Source organism: Coturnix japonica, chromosome Z (assembly GCF_054131305.1).
Source record: "Coturnix japonica strain WE chromosome Z, WE-NBRP24, whole genome shotgun sequence".
Taxonomy (NCBI): domain Eukaryota; kingdom Metazoa; phylum Chordata; class Aves; order Galliformes; family Phasianidae; genus Coturnix; species Coturnix japonica.
The window spans coordinates 6307109-6324196 of record NC_140702.1 but is presented as its reverse complement, the minus strand read 5'-3'; positions in this window follow the sequence as shown (position 1 = coordinate 6324196).

Below are 17088 nucleotides of genomic sequence, written 5' to 3'. Positions count from 1 at the left end.
TCTGGGGGGCTACGGGGGGAGGATGGGGATGCTGTGGCCCCAGTGCCTATCTGGAGCATGTTAGCTTGGTTCAGTCACTGCCCTGTGGGCAGGAGGTGGGGAGGGGGAGAGACCTTGTGGCAAGGCAGAGGAAGATCAGGAGGATGAAGGGCATTGTGGCTGGATGAGCTCCATCCTGCATGGAGAACACAGGCAGAGCAGAGGGGATCGCTGCCTGGCAGTGTTTTGCTGGCAGTGTAAGCACCACATTGGCAGGCTGCAGTTTGCCCCTGGGGCTGTCAAAAACTCCTCAGCATTCTGCAGCAGTAGGGCATCTGCTGACAGACAAATGGCTATTTATAAAGCTAAGTAAATGAATAACATAAATAGCTTGGTTGACCTCTAAGACATCCAGGTGAAGAGGCTTGCCCTGGTGCTTGGCAGGCAGAACACCAGCCTGGGGGGCCCTGGGCCCAGATTACTGCTCTGACAGCTGTCACTTTCTCGCCTGGAAACACTCAGCAACCACCGGACAGGCAGAGGAAATATTAAGACTTGGCCTGACAGCTCAGGGCACTCTCTTGAGGCACAGGATACAAAGCCAGGCAAGCATGTTGCTGACGCAATGCATTGCAATGCTCCACTGCTCCAGGGCCAAACATGGAGCAGAGTCTGGCAGCTGGGCAGAAGGAGGACCTGTCACCTGGGCCTTCTTACACTTTCCTGCTTTCTTTCTGCAGAGTTTGGTGGTTTTCATGCTGTGTAAAGATGGAAGAAGCACACAGAATGGGAGCAGTGAGTATTTCAAGCATGGAAAACCCACATGAGGAACAAAAGTTTCTGTTTTGTGAAAGGGAGCTGGTCACTAAAAGTTCCTCAGAATTAGTAAAATGAAACACGAAAGGAAGTTAATTTTAAAACACTGTGCATTGTAGTCTGTGACCATTCTTTCACACTGGAGGGTTAAAAAACCTTTTATGAGAGGAAGGAGTTTAATGTAATTTATACTAGAAATGAGGGCAATTATTTTTATTCAGGCTTACATTCTGGCACTGACATTTTATGACTCCTAAGCCTGTGGGACCCTGCTGAAGATTTGTAAATGATGTTATCATCCGTGCCTCAGCAAATCAGTACAATTGGCATTCTGGCAGGACAGGGGTAAAAAGGGACCTGAGCAGGAAAGAGGGAACAGCCACTTTATATCACATACCTTTTTCTAGCTCTAGGGCACTTATCAGTGAGCTCCAGCCACTGGGGTTACACCAGAGATGAATTTAGCCTGTTATCTGCAGGACTTTTCAGTATCGTTGTTGTTGCTGTCCCTGTGTTGCCACTTGAAGATGTTCATGGCATATGGGGATGTACTGAAACACAAAAATCCTTCAATTACTCACCAAATGCTGTCAAACTTGTAGGTGGCTCAGTATTTAAGCAAGCAGCATTTTCAGTGCCCAATTAGTAGCAGGATGCTGTGTACAAGCACACAGCATACTTGGCAATTCTGTAGATGATTTAGTGCAGGCAGGGAGAGCTGAAACATTTCAGATTGTTTTATAGGTCTATTACCTAAAATGCATCAGGATCTGAGTGTTTAACAGCTAGTTTGGGGTATGTTTATAATGTCTGGTTTGCAGCTCTTTGAGGCAGAGCCCAATTCTCAGCATGTTCTTTCCTAGCTCCCAACCAAAGCAAGCTCTAGACGTGCATCAGCTCACAGAACTCCAGCTATTTTAATGGAGACAAAGCAGTGCATAGAACACAAGGCTGTCTTGTCAGAGGAGGCTTTGAACTGTTATATCAAACTGCGAGTAAATGATTTATTAATTAGTACCACAAATGTTTAAGAAGAACGTTTCAAGTTGACAAATCGTCTTTGGTAGGATATACAAAGAGGAACAGAGCATAGGATAGGGCCCATGTCAAAGAATTATTCAGCAAGAGATCATATAAGCAGCTGGGGAAGTGTTATAGCAAAGCAAGAGAGTATCCTGCAATATAGGTTACGACAGCTGGGACTGAGTATATTATTTCAGATCTACATATCAAGATAACTTTGCCTCAAAATGAACTAGAAAAATAAATTGGGAAGGAGCTGCTTCCCTGACATTGAGGAGGATGGGAAAAGCCAGGTGGCTTGGGATGTGCAGAAGGTATTTGGGGAGTTATGGATTAAAAGAAGATGATAGAATTCTTGCTAATGTGTCATATTGCAGGGACAGTTGCCATAGCACCATTCGCTGCTAAGAATAGATCTCTATAGCCCCATGGTAGGTCAAAACGGGATAAGAAGATGTTTTTTCATGGGATTCAAACAAATTCAGACAAAACACGGGGCCCTGTACACAAGTGCTGAGAAGTAGGAGATGTAGCTCATGAATGCCAGCCTCAGGCAAGGCTGAGGTGCGGTGATTGGACATGGGATTTGGGATTTGACATGAGGATCCATGACAGCAAAGCAGCCTACAATACACAGCCTGTAATACCTGCACCTTATTTTGGGAGGCAAGGTGCCAGAGCTTGGATTACGAGGCGTGTTTTGAGTTAGATTTACTGAAATAATGGAAGGGTTGAGGCAAAACAATGATCTGAGACAGTATTTCCCCCCACCCACCAGTTTTTCCAGTGTAGGAAGTCTGTCAGCAAGTCCAATATAAAAGAGTCCAGTGTCCCAAACAATGAAGTTTCCTCTCTGCAGCTGCCTTCACAACTTGGCTGGCGTTGCAGCTGCCAGTGTGAAAGCAGCAGGGCAACCACCAGAAGCAAACCAGGGGCACTGTGACAAGGCTGACTCTGCCAGCTGAAGCGATACCTTGCCCCAGACAGCTAGAAGTGATCTGAATGGCTGAACTTGTTCTGTGCACTGGGACTCAATGGGAACTGCTATTGATCCCTCAGCAGTTAGCAGGCAGAGTCACACAGAGTTTGATCGGCACAAAACTGTTCCCAGCACTGCAGAGAACCACAGTTCAACTGGAGAAGCGTGCTACTAATGTTCCACTCTCTGCAGTGTGATGCACCTACCTTTGCTGCCTCACCTAGGCTAGGCTGCATACTCAGTCTGTGATGGATTACTTTGCATGAGCATTTGTTCTGAATTGGAGCAGGGCTGAAAAGGAGAATTCAAAGAAGCCTCCGGGAAGAAATCAAAAGATAATAGCAGACTGCATCAAAATGAGTCTTTTTGTCACTTAAGATATTTCTGATGAAGACAGTGCTTGTTTATGGGACGCACAGTGCCATCCCTCACTGAAGATCTGATGAGATCCAAGAGTCTTGCTGCAGACTGGAGAGATATGGCAGAGAGTGCTGACTCCTTTTTAGTAATTGTGGGGGATTATTGTGTTCCAATGAAATGCCAAAGGATGGGAGAACAGGGTGAGGAAGAGCAGAAAGGTAACAACAAGAGTCTGTCATCTTCAGAGGATGTCAATTAAGCATGCTGACTCCATGGAAAAACACTGATTCATGTTCTGCGTCTTCACACTCCTACAGAAAAATAGCTTGTTCTGTGCTGTATCTGCAAATTGCCCGTCTCCTGCACTCAGCACAAGTTCTTGGAAACTAGGGCACATAGACAATGGACTTACACTGACACTACAAAAGTCAATTCTTAAAAGTAACCAATGTACTGATATCTTCCTTGTATTCTTTTTCTCACTTGCCTGAGCTGCACACAGAGCATGATGGAATCTTCCTTACTTTTTCACTGTGATGTTCACAAGACGTCTGCTGACTGTATGCATTTACTCCATGAACATCTGCATGATGCTCTTTCCCTTTCTGCTTCACCTGTATCTCTGTGAACCAGTCCATCCTTGATAGGATCAAGCCTTGACATTTTAGAGGTGCCCATACGCTGGGCTGCAGCTCGTGCCTTTTGTACACACAAAGCATTCCCCATGAAGATGCATAATAGGTGAGAGATGAAAAGATCCTTAAGCATTTGTGAATCGGTGCTTGGTAGAGTGGAAAGAATAGTTATTGGTTTATTGAATGAGGCTTTCCAGAAGAAACAAGAATGTGCCACTGCCAAAAAGCACTGTACACCCCTCCTTACCACAGCCTAACTTAGCAGTTCAGTACAAAGCACGACTCTGCTTATGCTGAACTATAAGCAGGATGATTTTGGTATTATGGCTCAGAAATAGAAGTCATTTCACAGTCAGCATGGGGACTGTCAACATGTGGGCTTCTCATTACTTGGAAGGTCCCATAACAAGCTCATCTTTGTAGTTATGTAGGAGGAATGTGAAGAAACATGGATACTCCAAGCAAAGAAAGCTCCTTGAAACTGTGCTCTTGGCGTGAAGCAAGCTAGGAACAAGTGCACAGGAAATGGCTGTGCATGGGAAAGGGTGAAAAAAAGAAAAAAGAAGAAAAGGTGAGTAGAAGAAGGGTGAACAGAACTGGGTCGTTTCTCTCACTGTGTTTTATTTAAGACAAAATCACTGCTTTATGTAGAGGACAGCTTATGGGAGGGAGGTCCACAGGCAGCAAGGAGACACCTGCTCACTGGAACCCAGCACACAGTTCGTAAGAGGGAAATCACTGCCTCAGCTCTGCGTGAAACAAGGTCAGGCACCTGCAGAGCACACTGAGCTATGTGTGGTAGTACCCACATACAGGTGTTGTACAACAGGTGACATTCAGCTAAGTATGAGTATCAGAAGGTACCCCAGCAAGGGTGAAGGGCTTCTACAGCAGCCTCTTGGGCTTTTTGCTCACCAGTTGGTAGCTCTGCTGCAGTGAAAAGGTAGTATTTCCCCAAATGACTAAGGTACTATTAAATGTAAAACTTGTGTCATGGAACATGTAGTAATAATGCTATGAATTGTCAGTGTATACATATTCTAAGTCACTGCCTCTAGGGAAAGGACAGAATTTGGGTCATAGTAAGACAGAATAATATATATTTATATATATTTTTTCTGCACTGTCTGAAACTAGCTGAATACATACACGTGCAAAAAGAACTCAGTTAAGGAACCAACTCAACACACTTTCCTACATCACTGAGAAATGAAGAACTTCACCCCATACTGGTTTCCACACTTCCTGTCTCTTCCTTCTTTGCTGTTGATTCCTCATTCTGTTTCCTTTTTCCCCCTCACTTACTGCTTCTTGTTTTCCCACCTCCATCTTTACCAAGTGTGGTTGCTGCTTTTACCATTCACCTGCCCCACTTTTAGCTCATGCTGAGCTACTGGCAAGAAGAGACATCAATCTTGGAGACAGCAACAGTGCAAAGGAACTGAATTTGCATCCCTTCCCTGGGGAGACCAGACCTGAGTGATGTTTCTTCTCAATACATGTTGCTGGTGGCTATAAGAGGAGAGAAGAACACCTATTGTTTCCCTTTCATGCTCTCTGCTTTCCCAGTGATATTTACTTGTTGTGGCTTTTATGCACCTTCAATTACACAGTTCACAAGGAGGGCTCTTCATGTAGCAGTCTGGGAAGAAAAGAACTGTTTAAGCATATCAGCTGCTGGCTTGAATGTGTTACATACCAGAAAAAAGTCAGCAAGGCATCATTTTTCTACACTGAAGCAAATGGATCAGTAACTCCTAGCAAATACTTCTCTTGCATGGTGCATGTAAAACAATCATGGATGTTATATCTATGGAACAGCAGCACATGCTTTTCCTTTTCAAAAAGCTCTTCATACTCCTTGTCTGCCTTCTCAGAATCTGAAACATGAAAACAAAGCTCCAGGATAATAAAAGTTGGATAGGCATAAGCAATACAAAAGGTGTCACTTATCATGTTTGGATAGCAGTACATTTGGACCCTGTTTGGACTCTGTAGTAGATTCTCTTCTCCAGGCTGAGATATCTGGGATGCTACTTAATAACAGTGTCAGGCAGGTTTTAAGTGGAAAAAAATTGTTCTTGAATGCTGTCATTCTATGTTTTTTATTTGGACAGGAGTTTTGACATCTTTTCCGGGTTCTACTGACATGGCAAATGTCTGCTGTGGGGAATAACTCAGTTTTTGGCCACCAGGGTCCTCACTGTGGGTTGCTTTGCTGTAGATGGCAGCAATGATAACAAGGCCTGTGAGATAGGACTCATGGCTTGCAGAGGTGCAGACACTAAAGCTGCAGATGATCTCACTTAAGGGTTCTCAGAAAGGCAGGCAGACCTAATCCCCCCTGGGAACACCGGGCTGAGAATAGCAGCATGGATGGGCACAGTACCCAAGTGCTGCCCAGGGTGCTCAGCTCCCCAGAGCTGCCTGTTTTTCAGAGTCTTGTAAGGCATATTTGTTTCTAATGCATTAATCAGCAACAAGAGGAGTCACTTTGTGGCTAACATTCACTGGTCGGGGTACAATAGGGCTACCTGCAGGGTAAACTGCACTGCATCATGTGCAGGGTCTACTGCTGGCATTGTCCCTTGCTTTGGTTACCTGGATTTTTAATGCTGCATCAGCCAGTTAACGAGGAAAGAAAAGAAATACATCTGATGATGTTAGTTTAACAACACCAGTCCATTTTCTCCCTCCTCCAATTAACCCATTATTTTTACCTCTCTGACACATGCACAGTTCTCTTCTTTGGGAGGAATTAGTTGGTGAACATAAGTGCTACATTCAAACAGTCATGCTGGGCTTTTTTTGTGAAGTCCTTTGCTATTGCTTGACATGAAATGCCTATTGCCATGCTATTATGGAAAACTGCAGAGCACAACAGGCAACTCTCCAGTCTTATTACCTTTGGTAGGAAATAAATCTCTGACTTGAGGTGAAGTGCTTTGTATAACAGTTTCAGAGCTGTGTGAACAAGTTTCATGAGCATTCTCTTCTTCACTCATTAGGCATGACACACAAAATTAAGTTCACCTTTTGTTAATTCAGTGACTTTACTAATGCCAAAGGTACTTTTCATTCAGATGAAGTCTTGCATGCACATATATGTGCATGTCTATCTATCATCTGTACACAGCATAAATGTACTACAGCTCAGGTTTCCCATTCCATACATCTGAGATGATCGCTCTCTTCAGATGAAAAACATCATCTCCTATCACTGTGTGTCCAATTAGCCACAGTCACAAAAATCTTCTGAGCTTTTGATCACATCAGCTGTTCTCTGAGCATTAATTCCTCTCCCAGGATAAACTACTAAAATGCATACAACTCTCTGTTCACTTCAGATTGCATGAAACCAGATGGTTCAACTCTCCTCACCCATCTAGAAATGTATCTGCGTCCTTGTGTAGAGCAGAGAAATCTCCTTGATGTTTTTCTTTTTCAGTTTGTATTGTAATTAAATTCTAGGTAGAAGGGGGACTTACTTTTTCACTTTCTGTAATGAAACAACATTGGAGATAGATCTGACAAACAAGTGGGACTGTCTATTTTGAACAAGCTTCACTTTGGTGGGAGTCAGTCTGCTTTTAGTTGCACCTCCATTAAATTCCACCCCAAATTTGAGCAAACAGGGATGTACAGTTTGCAAAGCAATGGAAGAATCAACACAGCAGTGCACTTATGGAAAGTGATGGCATAAAGATGCAGGAACAAGCTTGTCATGAAAAGCAGCAACAAGAGAGCCTGGTGGGCAATGTGGTGCAGGCAGCATTTCATGGAAGTGCCAGGATGACTTTTGCTTGGGTTACTGCAGTTTGTCATGCAGGTGGCCAAGCTGGTGGCCATGTTAGAGGAGGTTTTGCACAGACCACAGCTCTCTGGAAACCTGAAATAAAATGTCTGGGGACTTCCATGGGAGGAGGCAGAATAAATGTACAATTTCAGTGTGCAGAACCATCAACATGCTTTATTTACTCTGCTGTTTACTCAAAGGCAACTTCATTAGTGATGCCAAGTTGAACACCTCGGAGGCCCATCCTGGCAGCTGGCAACCTGTTTACTTTGGTTATAATGGTGAGATAGTTTTAAACACAGCAGAAGGAATAGTGCACTGACCGTGCCTTGGATCAGCATTGCATTTTCAGAAGATTAGGAAAGTGTTTCTGCCCTTAGAAGAGCAATATTAGAAATATTCTCTTCCAGTACAAGTATCTTGAAATAACAGAGACACAGAATCTAGCAGTCTCACCAGGGACTCAGCCACCTCCCTGGGCAGCCTATTCCAGTGCTTCACAACCCTTTCTGTAAAGAAGTTTTTCCTGATATCCAACCTAAACGTCCCCTGGTGCAGCTTCTGGCCATTTCCCCTTGTCCTGTCACCTGTCACCAGTGAGAAGAGACCTGCCCCGCTCTCACTGTGAGCACCTTTCAGATGTTGGAAGAGAGCAATCAGGTCTCCCCTCAGCCTCTTTTTCCCCTGATTAAACAGCCCCAGTTGCTTTAGTCTCTCCTTGTAGGGTATATTCTCCAAGCTCTTCACAAGACTCGTTGCCCTTCTCTGGACCAGAATAAAAAGAAGCCATAAAGAAGCTGTAGCTGAGAGCACACTGCTCAGAAACCTCAAGAGACTCCGGCTTCCTTCCTCCCACTCCTGAGAGTTTCCTGTGTCATCTGGCCAATTGACTATTTTGGTGTTTCTAGATTCTTTGTCTAGCAGTAAAATAACAGTGAACAAAAACATCTCCTGAGGATGTTTTGTGACTTCAATAATTTGCTTTAAGCCCCTAGGATGAAAGGCTCCAAAATGTCTGCTGATAAATACATACAGCCAAGACTGCAATTCAATTAAAGCATTCAAATTATTCATGGAAAGAGGAAATGCAAACCAGAAGCTGCCAGATGTCCTCTGCACTCCTTCCAAAATCTTCCTATCAATAACTTAGCAGGATTTTGTGCTGGGGAGATTCTTCATGCACTGGAAAGAAATCTCGACCAGAACAGCACCAGCTCTGAGATAGTTCTCTGTAGATCTGTAGTCCACTACAGTAGATTTTAGCACCAAGAAAATATCTGCTGAAGTTTATAATGGGATAAGCATCACCATTAACCTATTATTCAGCCCAGATCAGGTGTGGGGGGGGCATATTAATACACTTGCCTTGAAAATGCAACCTAGTCATGGAGAGAAGTGTGTGTCACAGGAATGGAAGTGAGAACTTCCATCCACATTGGAAGTAGTTAAATAAGCACTGTGAATAGCAATGAGCTTGACGATCTCTTCTTCCAGGTATGCTGCTTCCTCAAGTTGCTGCAGCATTACAGCCTTGAGATCTGTGATTGTGGGCAGTGCAAAGCATGCACCCCCTGTGCTGCCTGGGGTTTGAGGTGGTTTACTTCTGGCCCTTGGGTTCACCACCAAAAAGTCAATCAAACCAATGTCAAGGCTGGAATTCAGTCCCCAGTCTTGGTGCAGAGGTTATGCAGGTAGCAGCACTTACAGCAGCTCTTCAGTGCTGCCTATACTCTGCTCTCCCCGTGTATTTGCAGGTGACAAGTCACGAAGTTAGGAAGGAATAGCCAAATCCCCCAGTAGTGACCTTGCATCCAAGAGAGCCTTATGAAATGCTGCCTTGCGTAAAAGGAACAGGTGGTTATTTTCTCAGCAGAGATTGGCTTTGAAGAGAAGCAAAGGCACATAGCCAGGAAATGATCATGTTTCACTTTGAGATGTCTTTCTAGCTGGCTTAGATGTTACAGATAAGAACCAGGAGGCTGGAATTAGACTGCTAGGGTACGTGCAAACCTTTCATTACAAATTCCAGCCTACTAATGACAGGTTAATTTATTTTGGTGAGGCTCTTGGCTATCTTTGGAAAGTCCTACGTAGTTTCCACAGGGCAAAGACTCTGAAGTGTCCATGTGTCCTGCTGTTCTGAGAATGCAAGGGTGTGTGCAAGACGGGGAGCTTCCTTTAGGAGAGATAGGGTCTATCCACTTCATAATCTACTGATTTCAAGCTTAGAAACAAAGTAATAAGTAGCAATCTCTCTTTGCCCCCACTCTGAACCCCACTCTTAAATAATTTATAGCAACGGTGACTTGATCAGACCTGCTACTTAGAAACCCCAGAAACCCTTTCTGACAGCCCAACTCACACCAAGCCTGCTCAGCTTTCATTCTCCCACTGTGCAGGAAGGACATTTTACCTTTAGGACCATACATGTTCCAGGTTTCACATGTGGCAATCACTACAAAACACTTCTGCTGTGCAGCATCCCACCACCTGCATCTTCTCTTCACCTACTGAGCCAAGGTCTTCACCAGCAAATATCTCAGTGACTTAACAAAGGGTTTACTTAAAGCCCAGCTCACTTTATCACTGCAGCCCTTGCCATCTGCAGTTCAAGTACTAAACAAGATCCAAGTTGCAGGCCTCAAATATCCGGATAAAAACTCTCCCAAGAACAGAATCTAACCTTTGGACTTCCTTCCAAGGAAGTTCTGCTTGTGTTCCATTGTGGTTATCAGTGCCAGAAAGTGCATCACAGGTCACAGACCCACGTACATATTATTACATATTAGATTATATTCTGTAAGAGGGCAATACCACATTACAGATCCCTCCCTTTTCTCACAGATTGCTCCATCACAGTTCTGTGTGTTACACTGGCAGGGGTGGTCACCACAAAGTGGGATGGGGAGAAGGCTCTTCTAGTGAGCCAGGCTTGAATGATTCCATGATTCCCCCTGGCCCTTTATTCAGTGTTTTTACTGACAGGTTTTTAAAGGCAGTCCTAAGACCTTTGTGCACTGATTTGACACTCTGTGCAGGAGGTTTACTTATTGCTTCAGTTACTTCTATTTCCAAGCCCTTTTCCTTATTTGCATGCGTACTCTAGAGGGAAATGTCTGAAAGTGACCTTCCACAGGTCACTGCAGCTCCCTCTGCTCACTGCCCTGCAACTCTTTACATGATATTTCATTAGTACCTTGTAACTCAATTTGCATGGCCAAAGTAGGTCATTCCAAATTTAGTCACTGCCCTCTTTTTGTATAGACCCAACCTCTCCATGTTCCTGCAGCTACATTGTGCTGTGCTCACTGTGGGATACAGCTGTGGGACCCTGACCTTCCACCCCATGATATGACCACAGTGATTCTGTGGGTTCTATACAAACATTGTGGTAATCTGAGGCCACTGCCACAGAGGTCTCAAGATAATAAATATCACAAGAATGAGAGGTGGTCTTTATTTACCAGTGGGAAAATGAGGCAGTAAGGGATGCCCAAGGCTGTGGCAGAGCTCAGAGCATTCACCAGACCTATCCTGGCACCACTGCATTTTCTATCATGATTCTCTAGCCTGTTCTCCAGTCACTTTAAAGTGTATTTGTTCTTTTTGTGCACTCACTTTGCTTTGGAGACCCCTGTCTTGGGCTTCCTGTGCACTGCAGGGGAAGGATCCAGACAGAGAGCTGCTGCAAACTGTTGGGAAGGTTGGAAGGGCCAGAAACAACACCTTACAGTGGACATCATGCTTATATACTACATGACTGGCTACTGTAGGGGTGAGACGAGATGAGCACAATTGCTAGAACAAGAACTTCATTAATTGTTCCTCTTGGGATTTGCTATCCACCTTTCACACCTTTCCGACATGAGTTGTACCAGGAAGGAATGGTCTGGGCATGAGGAGTATGAGCAGGGTGTTCCAGGCCCTGATTTGACATAAAAAAACATAGAAGGGAAAGCCCTTTACCAGGCATAGAGATAGCGCTGCACAACACTGGCATGGCATGGATCAGGCCCTGAACTATCAGTTTAATGCGTTTAATCCCATTCTGGACCCAGATGTACTTTTAGTCCCTCAGCACACTGGAATAGTGGCACAGGTAGCAACGTGAGCCTCTGTAGCATTACAAATACCAGACTCTGCTCCTTTGCCACACTTTGCAGAACATTGTACGTGTGCTGACTGCAGGATTTTCCCTTTCAAGGAAAGCTTTTGCAAGATAAACAGATCACGTTTTCTCCACTGCATTATTCCCTGCAGGGCCATCTAACAAGCTCTTGTACTGTAGAAATAAAAGCAGACGTGCAGGAACAGCAAAGAATGGATCACACTAAAATTGAATATACAAGTCCAGTGCTGTTGTGATTTCTACTACAACTCGCATTGAACTCTTAATTTGAAAGTCTGCTTTTTGTGGGTAAAGCTGATCCCAAGGATTATTAAGCCCTCGGCACTACTAATAGGGAAACACATCAAGAGGAAGCAAAGTGAGTTTTTTTAATGACAATATCTTCAAGTTTTTTACAGAGCACCCACATTATTCATCACTCCCAGGGATGTCCTTCATCCCCTCTGTTCAGCTTGCAGCCTCCCATGGCTCTGCTTGCCCAGCTTTGCTTCCCACTGATGTTTTTGGAGCCTTCCACTTTTCCAAACCAGGGCTGCATGAGCTGAGGCAGACAAAAGAGGGAGATGCATTTGATATCAATGGACTTTTCTAACTGACTAGTGGTGGGCAGGTTCTGATGCTAGCAAGATTGCCTCTATGATCTTTGCTCCTCTGTGCTCTCCCACTATGGCACCAAGCACTGACCGTGCTGCTACTTAAGAAAGGCATTCTAGGAAGTGATCTTAAAAGTGAAAGCGTAATTACAAGATGTGTCACCATCTAGCAAATTCATCTTTCTGGAGGTGTCTTGTAAAGCTGCTGTGTCCATTCCAATTCATATCTGATATTAATCTTTTGGAATCAGAGTTGCATTGTACCGGTTTCACGTCACACATGCACTGCACTGGGGCACACGTCCTGCTCTTACCAAGGAGTGAGGAGCAACAAAGAGATCTTCAAACATCTCTACAATCAAGTAACTTATGTTTCATAAAGTGCAGATATACTAAAACACACAATGGCAATGCTGAGGTTGTGATATCACCTAAGAATTACACGCTCCTTGCCTCATTTGCTACAAAAATCACAATGCAGCCCAGCATCCAGCTTTCCTGTCAGTGCCAATGCATTTTACTGTGTTAGTGCTCTTAAGTGGCTCCATGATGCTTTTTCACTAGCCTTCCTAGGATAAATTTCAGCATTACTGTTTACTCCTTCCAGTTATTCACACAACTTGGGGCCACTCACACTCCATGGTAGATCATTCCTATCATCAAAGGAGGGGTGAAAAGCTGTGCACCCTTATGCTTTACATACACTCAAATTCTAGAAGATATTGTTTGTTTTTTCTTCCCCTTCAACAGTTTTTCGGGCAACTTGGTTGCCCAGGAAGCACTGTGGGGGCAATGCATGCAGTGCAGAGTCCACACCACCTTGCAGCCCAGCAGCAGCATGGGTTGCTGGGTGACCTGTCACCAAACAGATGTGGTCACTTGGGTATTTAAAGCACAGCCCCTCCTCAGGGACCCGTGGTGTTACTGAGACACCTGTTGCTTGCTTGCATGCTTGAAATTTCTGCCCTGAAGTGACAGGCTCAGTATCACACTCGAGCTAGTTAGTGCTTTTTATAAGGAGATCGTGCAAGATGTGTGCAGTCCTCCCTGACCTGTGACACACCGCTGTTACTTAAATCAGATCTCAGTGTGCACATTACCAAATGGACTGCAGGAGCAGCCTGTCCCTTCCCAAATGCATGGCAGCTGATGCATTTATTTGTATTTCTCAGTGCTTGGTGAAAACTGAAGGTCAGTTGAGTGCTTCCTATCAAAGCACGCTATTCAGGAGCAGGAAAACAAAGATATGTTTGTCCTTGTTTGCAGTATCTGAGGGAGAACATTTTCTACCAAAACGGGCAGAAATTGTTCTGCAGCATCAAGTCATCCAAGTACTAACGACAGAGCTGACTGCTGAAGTCCCCCACCTGCTCTGTGTGCTCTCTGCCCCATACACCTCATGTGTTGTGGATGGAAGGTAAGTGACAGATCAGAGAGATGAATAGAGATGCTGAAGGTATGGGGCAGCCAATGCAAGCTCCAGAAGCGGTAGATCCCAATTCCAAAATAGGAAGCCCTATGGGAAACCTTCCTTCAGCTCTTCTGATTATGTGCTTGATGGGAACACAGATGGTGACCACTTCTGCTGAAAGCCTGGGGCTACGAAAATTATTCCCCTTGGTTTAGCCATGGGAAGTGAGAAGCAGGAGGGCAAACAACATCCTTCAATAAGGTGCCCTGACTCACATTCAGAATCACATAGAACCACCAAGGTTGGCAAAGACCCACAGGACCATCCAGTCCAACCATCCACCAATCACCAAAAAAGGACTGTGAATGGAACCAACAGCTGGAAAACATGCAGTGTCTGATGAACACTTAGCAAGTGCCTGAGAGTCAGATGTAACGTACATCTCCAGTCTCCTTGGCAGCAGTGGGGCTACCAACAAGATAAAGCTGAGCAGAATCACACTCAGCTATCAGACCAACACAAACAGCCTAATATTGTGGTGATACAAAACACTGCCCCAGGGCTGCTCGCATCTCTAAGCTTCCAGCAGTGCTGCAAGGATGCAAGTTGTCCACAAAGCCATCAAAGACAGGAATCTGCCAAGGGAAGACAAGAGTGCTTATGCTGCAAATACGTTTTGAAAGATTTTTGTGTGCTTGAAAACACAAAAATGGCTTTATTAGATATTCCACGTACTCTTTGACGACACAGATTTATGCTATAAAGCGTATTCCTATCTTTGTATGAGCAATTTAATCCTGCTTTGAAGGACTGATGAGTGCCTTGATAAGGAGTGAGCACACCAACAGGTAGGGATCTCACCTCACCCCTTGCAGCTGCAGGAGTCACCCAGGAGTGAGAGAGTACTGAGCGTTTTGATGGCATTAACTTCCCTTTGTCAGCAAGCCCTTACACAACCTAGACGTTCTTTCACAACAGAGCCTTGACCTCAGATGACAGTGCACCACTGACTTCAGAGAGCACTGCATGCTGTCACCAAGCAATCGGTGATGTCTGTGGCAGAAAGCACACAGCACAGATGTCCGTCCAAGGGAGGTGTTACCCTCACAAAGCAAGCAGGGAATGCACCTCACCCAAATGCAGACCCCTGGGGGACTCCCTTTGGAACACATCCACAGCACCAGGACAGCAGAATTAGGCAAGATGAGAATGATGATCGTGTTCTGCTAAGTTTCATCGACTGCTGGAAGCCAACAGTATTAATAATCCTGATGTTTCTTTACAGCTTGGGCTGGCATTTAAGATGAAAAGCTAGGTAAATATCACTGCGGGCTTCCACAATAGTTGCACTTGAGAGATGGCTCAAAAACAACTCAATTCTGCTGAAGCTCCAGACTGCCTACAAACAGATCTGCAGTTTAGCGCTGATTCCCTTCTGGATACGAGTGTCACAGCCACAGACACCAACATCTTCATCCAATTTTATCAAACAAAAGTCTAAAATTAGGGATCAGGCAAGAGAGAGAGATGTTTGCTCTGAAAGCTTCCCACTGCTGACTCCCACCTGTGAAATCTGCCCTGTTTCTGAGGTGTCTCTTACCAGCACAAGTTCTGCAGCAGCAAACACAGCTAGGGATGTATCTGAGTAACAGCAATTGCGTTCATGACACAGTCAAAGTGCATGTGCTGGCTTGCTCAATGCTCACAGCAGGAAAGGAAACAAAGGTAGGCATGGATTACTTTTCCTCCAAATATTAAGTTGTCACACATAAACGTAACCACACCAGAACGGCAAAGTAGTGTCTATCTATCCATATACACAGTTGCATCAGATGCCTTTGAGTACACAAAACCGAATAATCTCATAATAATTAGTTTTTTTGCTCTGTGAATGACTCTGTCCACTTGCACAGGGCTTTTTTTGTGCTTTTTTTTTCCAACAGCATCAAAGAGTCACAAGCTATTACAGTGACATCTCTTCATTTCTGCTTCTCTTGGTGCCTCAGCGTAGCTATCTGTTATCTCTGAATTTGCCACTTCAAGATTTAAAGGAGGCTCTGCCCCTGCTACTTACTACAAATGCAAGGAGATGCATTAAAAGCAGAGTTAATTAACCAGTTAAGTTCACAGCTCTCGCAACAAAGCGTTTGCTTCCCTATTTGTAGGCGCATGCCTATGCGCAGACCATTATGCCCCATATGCACATGCATATTTATGCAATGAGCTGTACAGAGATTTTTACTTCAGGCAGGCGCACTGGCTGCCTTGCCTTTTTAATGGCAAAGGAATGTTTTCAGCGTGTTTCAAGTTGTTTTCCAGCACTGGATTGCCTCCAGCCCCAGTTGCTAAGCGCTAGAACTTCAGGACACACTGCAGCAGGTTGCAGAACTTACAGGCTCAGGTTGGAGAGAGAGAGAGATCACCATTTCTAGGAAGATTTTCGATTCATTAAGTCTATCTGGCATTATTGATTAATAAAAATCCCACCTCCACATGGAAGCTGATCATCTCCTTCATTTAGGGAGCAACAGCAACATTCCCAGGGTTCATCAGCCTAATTGAACAGTTGTTGAACAGTATTCCTCTGCAAGCCAAAAGCACTTTGTGGCAGAAGCACCGTAAAGCATCTTTCAGAGAACATAGAAGTAAATAGCTGAACAATCTCAGCTCTCATTCTTCTTCTGAAGGTCTCTAGCCATATTGTTACAGATGCTGGAAATGTTTTTTTTTGTTTGTTTGTTTGTTTGTTTTTTTCCTCCCCCCTGCTGCTAATTGAAAGAATGGTGCACTTTTATCTCTAAATTGGAGAGATATGGCTTCAAAGGACGGATTATTAGGTGGATAAGAAATTGGTTGGAAGGTCACAGCTGAGAGAGTTGGCCTGGTTTATCTTGGAGAAGGGTCTGGAGAGAACTCATTGTGGCCTTCCAGTATTTCAAGGGAGCTTTTAAGCAGGAGGGGTCAGACAGTGATAAGACAAGGGGAAGTGGCTTTAAACTAAAGGAGGAGAGATTTAGTTGAGATGTTAAAAGAACTTTTAACTCAGGTGGTGGTGAATAACTGCAACAAACAGCCCAGAGAAGCTGTTGACAATTGGATGGAAGCTGGGCAGCCCCATCTGATCACCTGCAACCCTGCCCATGGGAAGGGAGTTAGAACCAGATGATCTTTAAGGCGCCCTTCAACATCAGCTATTCCATCATACACCCGGAGAAGCTGTTGATGCTCCATCTCCGGGGGTGTTCAGTGGGAAGTCTTGGCAACCTGATCCAGTGCTTGACCCAGCTGTTGGCAACCCTTCCCATGGCAGGGGGTTGGATCTAGATGATCTTTGAGGTCTTTCCAACTCAAGCCACTTTATGATTCT